This window comes from Etheostoma spectabile, chromosome 3 (genome assembly GCF_008692095.1).
Source record: "Etheostoma spectabile isolate EspeVRDwgs_2016 chromosome 3, UIUC_Espe_1.0, whole genome shotgun sequence".
In the NCBI taxonomy this organism is placed as follows: domain Eukaryota; kingdom Metazoa; phylum Chordata; class Actinopteri; order Perciformes; family Percidae; genus Etheostoma; species Etheostoma spectabile.
Genome location: NC_045735.1, coordinates 14,958,047 through 14,971,859, shown reverse-complemented (window position 1 = coordinate 14,971,859; position 13,813 = coordinate 14,958,047).

The window sequence follows — 13,813 nt, the reverse complement described above, 5'->3', positions numbered from 1 at the left end:
CCATTCAGCATTCCCACAAATTCCTACACTGTGGCCGAGGCTGCCGTACCAGGTGCAGGGCCAGGGCCAGGGATCAAACCACCAACCTTCTGATTGGGAGGCGACCGCTCTACACCTGAAAATTGACTTTTTGATCAGAATCAGGGTTTTTGTGATTAGTTAAGTTATGATACTATTTGATACACAACAAGCTGGAATAAGTTTTTGCAGTGTGCACAGTGCTCACATTCTGACGCAGACTGCATTATTGAGGAGTTTATTTTACAGCTACTTTACTCTCTACACTTTTTTTTCCTCTTAGAGAGTTTGGGTTTGGTCAGGAACTGTTTCTCCTCAGAATCGTATTTATTGCAGAAGCAAGTTTTTACTTGCAAGGAATTTGCCTTGGTGTATTTGATGCATACAATAAACATATTAAAAGGAAAGGAATATTAAATCAATGTACTGCTACAGTCAAACACAAAAAATAGATATATAGTTATAAAGTATGTAAAAAGACAGAAATGTACAATATAAATGTTTGAGAAGGAAAGGATGGCTGGACGGTTTTGTGTCAGTCTGTAAAGCCTGAGTTGGTATGATGAGCTGTCCAAATAAATTAAAACTTGATTCGACCCTTGTTGAAATAAAACATATACTCATCAATTATGCTCTTTTTGAGCATTTGTGGGATGGTCCCACCAAAACTTCTCCTCTCTCAATATTTACCTCAGGTTTGTCTGAGATTGTATCCCATAAGTGGCTAATTAGTTTTAGTGATGGCCAGATAAACTATTGTTTTGTTTTCTGAGCATTATTCACGCTGAATTTGCCATTTTAAACCAAGAGTGCCATCTAGTGGGGTCAACAAATACAACTAGTGAATCATAAAGCTTCATTTGGATATCACTAGGTGGAAGTATGCAGTTTTTTTTGCTTAATTTACCTTAACTTCTTTCAGGACAACTTTCAAAACCCTGTCTCTGATTATAAGTGCGGTGTTTTGGGTCACATCCCAGCCTCTTGGCTACACAGATTTTCGTGATCTTATGTGCTAGACGCTCCAGAACTTCGGTAAGTATTACGGCCACTAGTACTCGCTGGCTGCCCTACAGCAACAGTCACTGTGGAGCTACTTTAATACATACGTGGACTACATCAGAATTACAGGTACTTTTCTATAGGATAGAATAGAACAGAAAGCCTTTGTTGTCATTTTACACAAGTGCAGTACCTGTGCAATGAGATTGAAGCAACCCCTTTACAGTGTCAACACGACATATCAAAATCTAAAGTTCAATTCAATTTCAATTACATAGCGCTAAATCACTACAACAGTTATCTCATTGCGCTTTCCATAAAGAGCAGGTCTAGACTGTGATGTTATTTACAGAAAGCCAACAGTTCCCACCAAGAACAAGCACTAGGCCACAGAGGCAAGGAAAAACTTCCTTTAAGAGGCAGCAGAACCATGGCTAAGGGTGGGAGGTCATCTGCCTCGACCGGTTGGGGGTGAGAGAAAGAGACACACACAGAGAGGCAGAGAGAGACAGACAGACAGACAGAAAGACAGACAGACAGAGACATGGAAAATTTGTAGCAGAGGGTGTCGAGCAGGAACATGGACGCAGCAGGTGAATGCAACCACAGATCCAGAGCCAGAAATCCCTGAATGAAGTGATAGGAGGAGAGAGGGGAAGGGCAAGAGAAGACAAGACTCTGGGAATGGGAAGAAGTCGAGTTAGAAACATGCATTAATGGAATGAGGTTGCATGCAGATGGAGAGAAGGAGGAAGAGAGAGGTGCTCAGTACATCATGGGAAGTCCCTAAGCAGTCTAGGCCTATAGCAGCGTAACTAAGGGATGGTTCAGGACTCTCCTGAGCCAGCCCTAAATATAAGCTTTATCAAAGAGGAAAGTCTTAACCCTTGTGTTGTCTTCTTGTTTTTTTTTGTCAACACTGTTCGCTTTTTCTGACATTTTTGTCACTTTTTCAATGTTGTGGGTGCTTTTTTGGTGTTTTTTCCAAAGTTATTTGATATATATTTCTGATATTTATTTTGAAGGCCCATATTTTGTGATAAAAAAAAAATGAAAACGGGTCAAATTTGACCCAAGGACAACATGAGGGTTAAGCATATTCTTAAATGTGGAGACGGTGTCTGCCTCCTGAACCCAGACTGGAACCTGGGTTAGGGTTAGGCCTTAGGGTTAGCCTGATAGCTGAATGCTCTGGCTCCCATTCTACTTTTAGAGACTCTAGGAATTACAAGTAACCCTGCATTCTGGGAGCGCAGTGCTGTGGTGGGGTAGTAAGGGAGTATGAGCTAATTAAGATAAGACGATGCCTGATCATGAAGAGCTTTGTAGGTGAGAAGAAGGATTTTAAATTCTATTCTAGATTTTACAGGAAGCCAATGCAGAGAAGCTAAAACAGGAGAGATGTGATCTCTTTTCCTGGTTCCTGTCAGAACACGTGCTGCACATTCTGGATCAGCTGAAGAGTCCTTATGGACTTTTTCGAGTAGCCTGATAATAAAGAATTACAGTAATCCAGCCCAGAAGTAACAAATGCATGGACTAGTTTTTCAGCATCATTTTTAGACAGGATATTCCTGATTTTTGCAATATTACGTAGGTGAAAAAAGGCGATCCTTGAAATTTGCTTTATGTGGGAATTAAAGGACATGTCCTGATCAAAGATAACTCCAAGATTCCTCCCAGTGGTGCTGGAGGCCAGGGTGGTGCTGGAGGCCAGGGTGATGCCATCCAGAGTAACTATCTCTTTGGATAATGCGTCACGGAGGTGCTTGGGTCCCAGAACAATAACTTTGTTTAACATTAGAAAATAACCGGTCATCCAGATTTTAACATCCCGAAGACACGTTTGAAGTTTAGCTAACTGATTAGTTTCATCCGGCTTGATTGATAGATGTATTTGAGTATCATCTGCATAACAATGAAAGTTTATGGAGTGTTTCCTGATAATATTGCATATATAAAGTGAACAGGATTGGACCTCTAAATCCTGACTGAAAATCCTCAAATAAGCCGTTGCTATGCAGAAAGTCACACAGCTGTTTGGCGACTGCTTTCTCAAGAATCTTAGAGAGAAATGGAAGGTTGGATATAGGTCTATAGTTGGCTAAAACATCTGGATCAAGGTTGGATATCAGAATCAGAATCAGAATCAACTTTATTTGCCAGGTATGAGGACACATACAAGAAACTTTTCTTTGGAGCATCGTTACTTACACATACAAAACAACCAAAACAAAAATATACACACTAATATATACACAATACATACTCTAAACGAAAACAATATAGAGGCATGAGTGCAATGAAGAGGTCAATAACATTATTTAAATGTGGGACACAGGGATAAATAGTATTATGTTATTGTATAACAATATGAACAGTATGAACAGTATTAACATATGAATAGTTATGTATTAGGAAATGAGAATGATGAATAAATAAAAAAATAATAAGTGAGATGTGAGAATGGGAATGATGAATAATACTAAATAAGTGGAATAATAAGTGGAACCAGTGAACAGGTGCTGTAGAGACAGTGATTACTGGGTTATTGACCAGAACTGAACCTGACACTGTGAGTCAGAAGTCAGCTGTTCATCAGAGTGATGGCTTGTGGGTAGAAACTGTTCCTGAGTCTGTTGGTTTTGGCGTACAGTGCTCTGTAGCGCCTACCAGAGGGGAGAAGCTGGAACAGGTTGTGTCCGGGGTGAGATGGGTCTGCAGTGATGGTTCCTGCCCGTTTCCTGACTCTGGATGCGTATAAGTCATGAACGGAGGGCAGGTTGGCACCGATGATCTTTTCTGCAGTCTTAACTGTCCGTTGTAGTCTGCTCCGGTCATTTTTGGTGGCAGATCTAAACCAGACAGTGATGAACGTGCAGAGGACAGACTGGACAATGGCTGTGTAGAAGTGGACCAGCAGCTCCTTAGGCAGGTTGAGCTTCCTGAGCTGGCGCAGGAAGTACATCCTCTGCTGGGCCTCTTTGATGATGGAGTCTGTGTTGGGCTCCCACTTCAGGTCCTGGGATATAGTGGATCCCAGAAACCTGAAGGATTCCACAGCAGACACAAGGCTGTTGAGTATGGTGATGGGAGGAAGAGTGGGGGGTCTCTTCCTGAAGATATTATTATCTCCACAGTTTTGAGCGTGTTGAGCTCAAGGTTGTTCTGACTGCACCAGAGAGCCAGCTGATCCACCTCCCGTCTGTAGGCTGACTCATCACCGTCCCGGATGAGGCCGATGACAGTTGTGTCGTCAGCAAACCTCAGGAGTTTAACAAATGGGTCTCCTGAGGTGCAGTAATTGGTGTAGAGGGAGAAAAGCAGTGGGGAGAGCACACACCCCTGGGGGCCGCCAGTGCTGATAGTCCATGTGCTGGATGTGATGTTCACCCGGCCTCACCTGCTGACTCCTGTCTATATAGGTCTATAGCTGGCTAAAACATCTGGATCAAGGTTGGACTTTTTCAGAAGAGGTTTAATTCCAGCTACTTTAAAGTGCTGTGGTACATAGCCTGTTAATAAAGATAGATCGGTTATATCTAGTAGAGAAGTGTTGACTAATGGTAAAACTTCTTTAAGTAGCCTAGTCGGGATGGGGTCTAAGAGGCAGGTTGAGGGTTTGAATGAAGCCTAGTCGGGATGGGGTCTAAGAGGCAGGTTGATGGTTTAGATGAAGAAACAATTGAATTAAATTGATAATGATCAAGTGAAGCAAAGCAGTCTAAACATATATCTGGTTTTACAGCTGTTTCTGAGGTTCCTGAGTTTAGAGATAAGCCAGTTAAAGGCAGGTCTTGGTGAATTGTGCTTCTAATAGTTATAATTTCATCATTGAAGAACCTCATAAAGTCGTTACTACTAAGAGCTATGGGAATACTTGGCTCAGTAGAGCTGTGACCTTCTGTTAGCCTGGCTACAGTGCTGAAAAGAAACCTGGGGTTGTTAATATTTTCCTCTATTAACGACGAGTAGTACGCTGCTCTGGCATTACGGAGGGCCTTCCCATACGTTTTAAAACTATCTTTCCAAATTAAACGAGAATTTTCCAGTTTGGTGGAATGCCAAATCTTCTCAAGTTTCCTCGATATTTGCTTTAATTTGCGAGTTTCAGTGTTATACCATGGAGCTAACCGTCTTGGTTTTATTATCTTCTTTTTAGAGGGGTAACAGCGTTGAGTGTCATTCGCAGCGAGCCTGCTGCACTATCAACGAAATGATGGATTTGGGAGGGACTAATAGCATAGGAGACCTCCGTTACTTCGTGACTCGGTAATGAATTAAATGCTAATGGAATCACATCCTTAAATTTAGCTACAGAACTATCAGATAGACATCTTGTATAGGATGTTTTGCCTAACGGCGTGTAGTTCAGCAGTATAAACTCAAAAGTTATCAAACAGTGGTCAGATAGGAAGGGATTCTGTGGGAACACTATTAAATGTTCAATTTCAACACCATATACCAGAACAAGATCGAGGGTGTGGTTAAAACGGTGAGTCGGTTTATGAACACTTTGAGAGAAGCCAATAGAATCTAATAGAGAGATAAACGCAGTGCTAAGGCTATCATTCTCATCGTCCACATGAATATTAAAATCCCCTACAATAAGAACTTTGTCCATTTTAAGGACTACATTTGACAAAAACTCTGCAAATTCAGATAAAAATTCATAGTATGGGCCAGGTGCTCGGTACACTATAACAAATAGAACCGGTTCAGAGTCTGGACCAGGTCCTCGGTACACTATAACAAATAGAACCGGTTCAGAGTCTGGACCAGGTGCTCGGTACACTATAACAAATAGAACTGGTTCAGAGTCTGGACCAGGGTCTCGGTACACTATAACAAATAGAACTGGTTGCAGTGATTTCCAACTTGGGTGTGAAAGACTAAGAACAAGAATTTAAAATGAGTTATAATTTAGTTTAGGTTTAGAGCTGATTAGTAGACTAGAATCAAAGATAGCTGCAACTCCACCTCCCCGGCCTGTGCCTCGAGGAATGGGAGTATTAAAATGACTGGGGGGGGGGGGGTGGATTCATTTAGACTAACATATTCTCCATCACCCAGCCAGGTTTCAGTAAGACAAAAATAAATCAATACTAGAATCTGATATTAATTCATTTACTAATACACCTTTAAAAGAGAGGGATCTGATGTTTAAGAGTCCACATTTAATTCTCCTATTCTTTTGCACATGTGGTTTTAATTGTTATGAGGTTTTCATGCACAGCTCCTCTTCTGTTTACCTTTGATTTAAATAATTTCAATGGTCGGGGGGCAGACACCGTCACTATGGGGTTTTTACTAGGTAACTCCTGGAATGGAGGAGCAGAGAAGTGTGTTATGGTGTTTTTCCACTGCTGGTAACATTTCGATTCGCCTCGACTCTACTCGCCTTTACTCAACTCGACTCACTTAGCGTCTGTTTTCCATTGCAGATTGAGTAACGCCTCAGCGTGGCTGGTCACCATAGCTACGCGGCCGGAAACTGCCATGATGTCATTTTCAACGCGATTCACAACAGCTACACACCTTCTTTTTTTTACTGTCTGTAATGCGACACATAATGGAGCACGTCGAAGGAGTGTTGTTTTTGATTCTTGGCATGTGGCTACTTGCCACAGCCAGAAGAAAATTTTTGATTCAAAAGAAGCTAACGCCAGCAAAAAAAATCACTGCTTAAAAAAACAGAAAAGTTTTGGAATTCCTACGGAGTTCAGACGACATATCTAATGTTAGCCAACACCAAAGGGTAAATTAAGTTTCCTGGTAACGTTAGCTAACATTTGCATGTGTTCAGGGTCACAGTCAATATTTGCTTTACGATATATAAAGTACATAAACACTTTACACATTAAAATATGTATGCTGTGTACTGTTTGTGTTTCAGATCATTCGCTTTGCAAATTCGCCGCTGCAGACCGTCTGTTTGGGCGTTCAACCAATCTGCCGGGTGGTGGGATGTTATTGTTCCTGGTTTCACACACGCTCAGTGGGTTCAGAACTTCAGAATGTCCGAAGAAACATTTACCTACCTATGCAACAAAATGCGTCCAGTGATGGAGAGACAGGACACAACCTTCTGCAAATGTGTACCGCTAAAGAAGAGAGTGGCGTGTGGAAGCTTGCGACCGGCTCTGAATACAGAACAGTTGGCCATCTTTTCAGAGGAAGTGTCACAACTATGTTCCAGTGTCTTCAAGAGTTTGTTGCTGCTGCAGAGATATTGTTGGTGCCAGAACTAATTTGTTTCCCAGACCAAGAGAAGTTTGCAAAAATGGCTGCCTACACTGAGAGAAGATGGGGGATCCCACAATGTGTTGGTGCTATTGATGGATCACACATACCCATCATAGCACCACAAGAGTACCACTGCGAGTATTTCAACCGTAAAGGGTGGCACTCCATCATCCTTCAAGGTGTTGTTGATGGAAAGGGACTGTTCTGGAACGTGTTTGTAGGACTGCCTGGCAGCATCCATGATGCTCGTGTTTTGAGACTGTCCCAATTGTGGGAGTTAGCGAGCCGTGGCAACTTTTTTCCTGCATCCACAAGGAACATTGGTGGGGTTAAGGCTGGCTACTACATCCTGAGGGATTCTGCCTATCCCTTGCAGAACTGGCTCTTAAAACCATTCAATGACACTGGACGCCTCTCAGCAGAACAGCAGATTTACAACAAGAAAATCTGCAGGGCACGGGTTGTTGTTGAAAATGCTTTTGGTAGACTGAAGGGAAGGTGGCGTTGCCTTATGAAAAGAAATGACTGTGATGTACAACTGGTGAAATGTATGGTTCTGACCTGCTGTGCTTTGCATGATCTTTGTGAGAGTCATGGAGAGGCCTATGACAATGACTGGGATGCATCTGGGCCAGCAGAGCCAGTGGTGACACTGCCACAGGGTGCAGAGGAGGAAGGCAGGGATGTACATGAGGGTTTGATGCACTTCTTAACTAAATAAAAACTTTTCTCCTATATATTGTCTTGTTTTGTTGACATGCAAAAGTCCTTAATATAGAACCACAATGAAATAAACATTCAATTACTTAAAAAAGGTTTATTCAACAAATGTGCAAGAATGCAGAGAACAAATATTATGTACATATGGAAAAATAAAGTGTCCAGATTAAAAGCAACTCCTTTTTTAGTGCCAAATATATAACTTAGTGAACAGTGCAAAGGAAAAGGGTGGGGTGGTAAGGTGCACAGTTTTAGTAGTAGTTTTAGCTGGCTCAGAGTCCCAAGGAAGGCCTGATTAAAGGCTGCAGTTGCTGCTATTTCTTCCCTCCTCAAGGCTGCTTCCTGCTCTCTTGCCTGGGCTGCATCATCAAACACCATCCGGAAATGGCGCTCCCGCTGCTCCTGATCGGACGCATGCATGTCCCTCAGGAGAGCCAGGTGCTCCTGCTCCCTAGGATGTTTTCTGCCTGAATAAAAAAAAAAGAAGAGAAAATTGTATTTATAATGGAGCTTGCAAAAACTCAAATATGCAAGTATATTAATTTAAGCACAGTGAATAGACTCTCAGACTAAAGACTAGAAGAGTTGACTTTTTCTGTCAATATTATGCTAAACCGGTTGCCTTTGCTCAAAGAAAGTTAAATCAGCATGTCTGGGATATCTTCTGACATCACATCTTCATGACATTCAGTTTTACATGTGAGGTCACTGCGTTCTTTCCCCCAACACAGGCGCACAATAGTTCTCCTGATACTGTGTCTACCGTGCATATTTATGCAAATATCTTGGGTGCTTTATGTGCCATGTACATTTGACTGCACACCATTACATTTCAAGTGTGTGAAAAGTCACGTTCCTCTCCGGTTTTCAATCATTATATTCTAACCGGTAGCTGGAGTTGCAGGTGACGAAGGTGCTGCCCGTGCTGGAGTTGCTGGGGTCGATGCTTCTCCTGCCCGTGCTGGAGTCGCTGGGGTCGATGCTTCTCCTGCCCGTGCTGGAGTCGCTGGGGTCGATGCTTCTCCTGCCCGTGCTGGAGTCGCTGGGGTCGATGCTTCTCCTGCCCATGCTGGAGTTGCTGGGGTCGATGCTTCTCCTGCCCGTGCTGGAGTTGCTGGGGTCGATTGCTTCTCCTGCCCGTGCTGGAGTGCTGGGGTCGATGCTTCTCCTGCCCGTGCTGGAGTCGCTGGGGTCGATGCTTCTCCTGCCCGTGCTGGAGTCGCTGGGGTCGATGCTTCTCCTGCCCATGCTGGAGTTGCTGGGGTCGATGCTTCTCCTGCCCGTGCTGGAGTTGCTGGGGTCGATGCTTCTCCTGCCCATGCTGGAGTTGCTGGGGTCGATGCTTCTCCTGCCCGTGCTGGATTCGCTGGGGTCGATGCTTCTCCTGCCCGTGCTGGATTCGCTGGGGTCGATGCTTCTCCTGCCCGTGCTGGATTCGCTGGGGTCGATGCTTCTTCTGCCCGTGCTGGATTCGCTGGGGTCGATGCTTCTCCTGCCCGTGCTGGAGTTGCCGATGACCAAGAGTCATCGATGGGAGTCTCTGAATGCTTTTGTCGAAAAGGAATCTTGAATAGAAAGATCAGTTGCCTGTTAACCCTCATGTTGCATATGTGTAACTGCAGGCTGTATTATTACAAACGTTTTCATCTCAAGCTCATTGAGCAATAACGTTAGCACTAGCAGCGAGCTAGAGCTAGCAGTGATAACATTAGCTTATTGTTATCTGCTAATGTTTTACACAAGTTTATGAGTAGCCTATACTATCATGGTTGTTAGGTGAGCTAACTAACTTCAACAAAACTTTCAAGTGGTGTGCCTACAGACGTAAAAGTTTAAAAACACTTACCATCCTCTATTCTGGACTGGAGTGGTGGCCGAGTCAAGTCCGCACTCCCTCCCATTGCTCGACGGTCTTTGTCCGTATATCGCGTCCATTTGATCAAACCACTTCCAATTTTTTCTATTGGAGTCAGGCATGCTTACCGCAGCAAAGTATAGGTAGTGCAGAGAAAAAAGAGAGGGGTGGGGGGACCTGGTCTTAAGTCCTGAAAGCAACTATGTGCATATATAAAATAGTTTTGTATATACATTGTGTGAAAATTGGTTAAGTATTAACAACAAATAAATAAATATTGCACTGAAAGGATATGGTTAAGTGCTAAATAATAAATAAATAAATATTGCACAGTTAAATATTAAATATTGCACTGTATAAAATTTCACAGAATTCCAGTGTTCTTTTAGGTATTATATTACAGTATTGCACAGTATGAGGGAAGAAGAAAGTCCGGGGGCCGGGGGGAGGCTGTGGAGGGAAGTCAGTGCATGTGTGACTTCAGGGTGGTTATGGCTATATGGTATATGTACAAATGGTTTGGATACATGCTCTAAACTGGTGTGTATTTGATCCTCAAGGCATTGTCTGTAATGAATGCATAAGAGAAAAATCTGCTGTGCTGCCTGTTTAGGACTGGTTGCTGAGGTTCTGTTGCAGTGAGACCAGAGTATGCTGGATGAGAGAGGAAGCAGGAGTGGCATAGCAATGCCAAGCCTTTTCCGGTCCATAAATGCCATGTTTACTTTTGAAGTTCTGGCCGGGTGTGCACTTCTCTTTTAAAACAAAATGGTGGGTGTATAAAGCCTGTCACGGCGGTGACAGGGATGGTCAGGCCTTTATAGCCCTGGGATGTAGGAGCAGGATGTTCATCACTTCAAAGAGGTTTCAGCCACGTGTAGCTCAGGCAGAGTGATCATGTCAGCAGAAGGGCAAAACTTCCTTTTTTCCAGTGGAAAAGAAAAAAAGTTATTTATGACATTGGTGTCCTCCATGCCACAATGTGCTACTACTCAGCCCTGATATATGAAGGAAAAAGCATTTTGACATAGAAATTGGGCATCGTTTTTGCAGAATATATTAACATTGATGTTTTTATGAGTTATTGTTTTTAAAGTTTTTATTACAACATTTCAGAGATTTCCATTTATTTAATATAAAACACACTTAAAGATTTAAGACTTTTCTCTTTCCTTTCTGTGCAACTGTAAATCACAAGGTTATATACTATACTTATGTGTGTACTTCATCTATTACGACGCCAGTAGCGCGACCGGGTCTGGATCGAGACGCTGGGTGGTTTCCAAAGAGTTCTTTTCCACAGCTGAAGCCACTTTACCATGCCTGTTTTCACCACAGCGCACCACAGGCCCTTCTGTGAGGTTGATGCGCTTCCGTTTGTGTGCCTCTTGGAGCCTCTCAGGGCCTGCTCATGATAACACTACAGCCAACGCTGTCCAAGGATCAAAGATCAACCCACGCCTAACAAACAGCTAGACACTTGGCCTATCAAAAACATCTGGGAGTGGTTGGTTGCAGCTGTTGGTGCATGCCCACACCCCCGAAACAATCAGGACTCAGGCCAGATGTGGAGATCATGTCACGTAAGGTACAGATGTTTCTGTTACTCCCCACAAGGAGAAGTGGGATTCTCTCTGAAGTCCTATTAAATTTAGAATGTTTGTACTGCCCTCCGAATGGGTTTAGTGCTCTGGGATATGCCACCGGCTTTTGGGTTGTCACTATTCAGCAAGCTGATTGAAAACAATGCTGCTTGCAAAATGCTTTGGGAAAACAGTCCAAAAATGTATTTTTTTTCCGAATGGGTGAGTGTGAACCACTAAATATCAACTAGTTTGACCCTACTGATGATATATAGGCGAGAGTGTTCCAGAACATTTTCATACACTTTACATACTAAGCACGTATATTGCAGTTCTTGAAATATGCTTCCTAAAATTGGTGCTTGTGAAAGTAATTTTACGTTTACCACAGGACACTCGATTACAGCTCATAACCTCTCAATGTGAAATCCCAGCAGCTGTTCCACTAGATTATTGCCCTCCTACGTGGAAGAAATAGTCAAATGGTATACAGAAAAGACACTATGTGGGTAAAAGTTTCCATTAGCTGTAACATGTAATATCAAATGGTTCCATTTTGAAGAATGGCTCCTTTCTGTGTTAAATTGTTGATGCATTAATGTGTCAGCTGGTCAGGCTGGTGCTGATTAATACTAATTTACATAGCGTTGGGAAGTTGAGTCTAAAGTAAAGTGTCATACAGTATGTCATAAGCTGATATGTTTTTTATGTTAAATCTTAATCTGCAACACAATGAGGTACAGCCTTTAAATGCCACGGGGTAAACAGTCCACATTTTCTTATATATAAAGTTGCACGAAATGTTTCACTAGTTTTCTTCTGAAATTGACCAGAATGGAAGCTAAAGGGAATTACTAGAACTGTTGGGTCTTTGTAAACTATAGAGTGTGGTCTAGAGCTACTCCATCTGTAAAGTGTCTCAAAATAACTGTTGTTATGATTTGACACTATAAATAAATTGAGTTAAAATACTTGATTTTAGACATGAGAGCTTTACACATTTTAGCTCATATTACCATGATTTTTAAAGGTTATTTTCAATATGTTCTGATATTATTAGCTATAAGCTGCTGTTACATTTAATGTTGTTTGAAGAAAAACCCAAAAGTAACCTTTCACACACAGTACAATATCCAATGAGAGATAAACATAAGAATATGAAAACAAGTGGCTTTGTGTCAGTGTCCAGTCCTGTACGTGATGCATTAGAATCCCCCATGGAGATGTAAAGTTAATGACACATAGACATGAAGATATCTATTAGTGATTGCAGAGTTGACATATTAATGCAGTGGATATGATGTTAATACCAGACCTGAGATGGTCTCCTGCCGGCTCCCTGCGGTGATTAGAAAAACACTTTGGTGAATATTACACCCTGTTATTCTATCCTTCTGCTGTCTGGGCCTGTTCCCTCTCTCTGCACACCATTAAAACAACATCTTTGGCCTAGGCTTGCAAAGCATGACATCGGAAGTAAAGTTTAGTGAAGTACCCTTGCCGTGACCCCGTCCTCCCCATTCTCATGAATGAAATGATTTTGTTCTGTACATCAAAGGGAGGTCTTGTGTTTGTACTGGCTTTCTGTATATCTCTTCCTCTTGTTTTCAGAGTACTGCAGTTTCAGCATGATTGAGTTAGAGCCTCCTTATAAGACAGGATAATTATGTGTGGACAGCGTGAGCAGGTATATAGGGAGAATTAATAGGGTTTTCTTGTACACTAGTTAGCAGATATGATATAGCAGATCTTCCTAACTGTGCTACAGCTCTCAGAGGCTTTCCTGCAAGAGCATGATGTTGAACTATTAACCAATCTCTTGGTTTAACAGAGGTCACAGGGAAAATCATCATTTGGGTGTGAGATGCCTGGGTCTGTCTGAGGTTTCTGCCTAAAAGGAAGTTTTTTGTTGCCGCTCTGGAGGGAACTAATAGAACTGTTGGGTCCTTGTAAATTCTGGAGTGTGGTCTAGACCTACTCTATCTGTAAAGTGTCTTGAGATAACTCTTGTTATGAATTGATACTATAAATAAAATTTAATTGAATTGAATAGATGTTCTTTTAAAAAAAAAAAAAAAAAAAACTTTAGAGTTGTTTCCTCCTGATGGGTAAGTGTCGCTAATGATAACATCTTCCTTCAAATAGCTCCCATTTTCTTTTTTTTCTTCAATTACATGGCCGTTAAAATGAAAACCATCCCTGGTACTACCTCTACTACTACTTGTGTGTTTCACATTTCCATGTGTTTGGGTCTGGGGTGTGGCACCTAGTTTTTGCACCTGATATAGAGGCTTATTGAATGTTTTTAATTAACATTCCTGGCAGATGTTTTGGGTAGTACCAACTAGAAATAGGCCAGTTAGGAGACCCAATAGACAGGGTTAGGGTA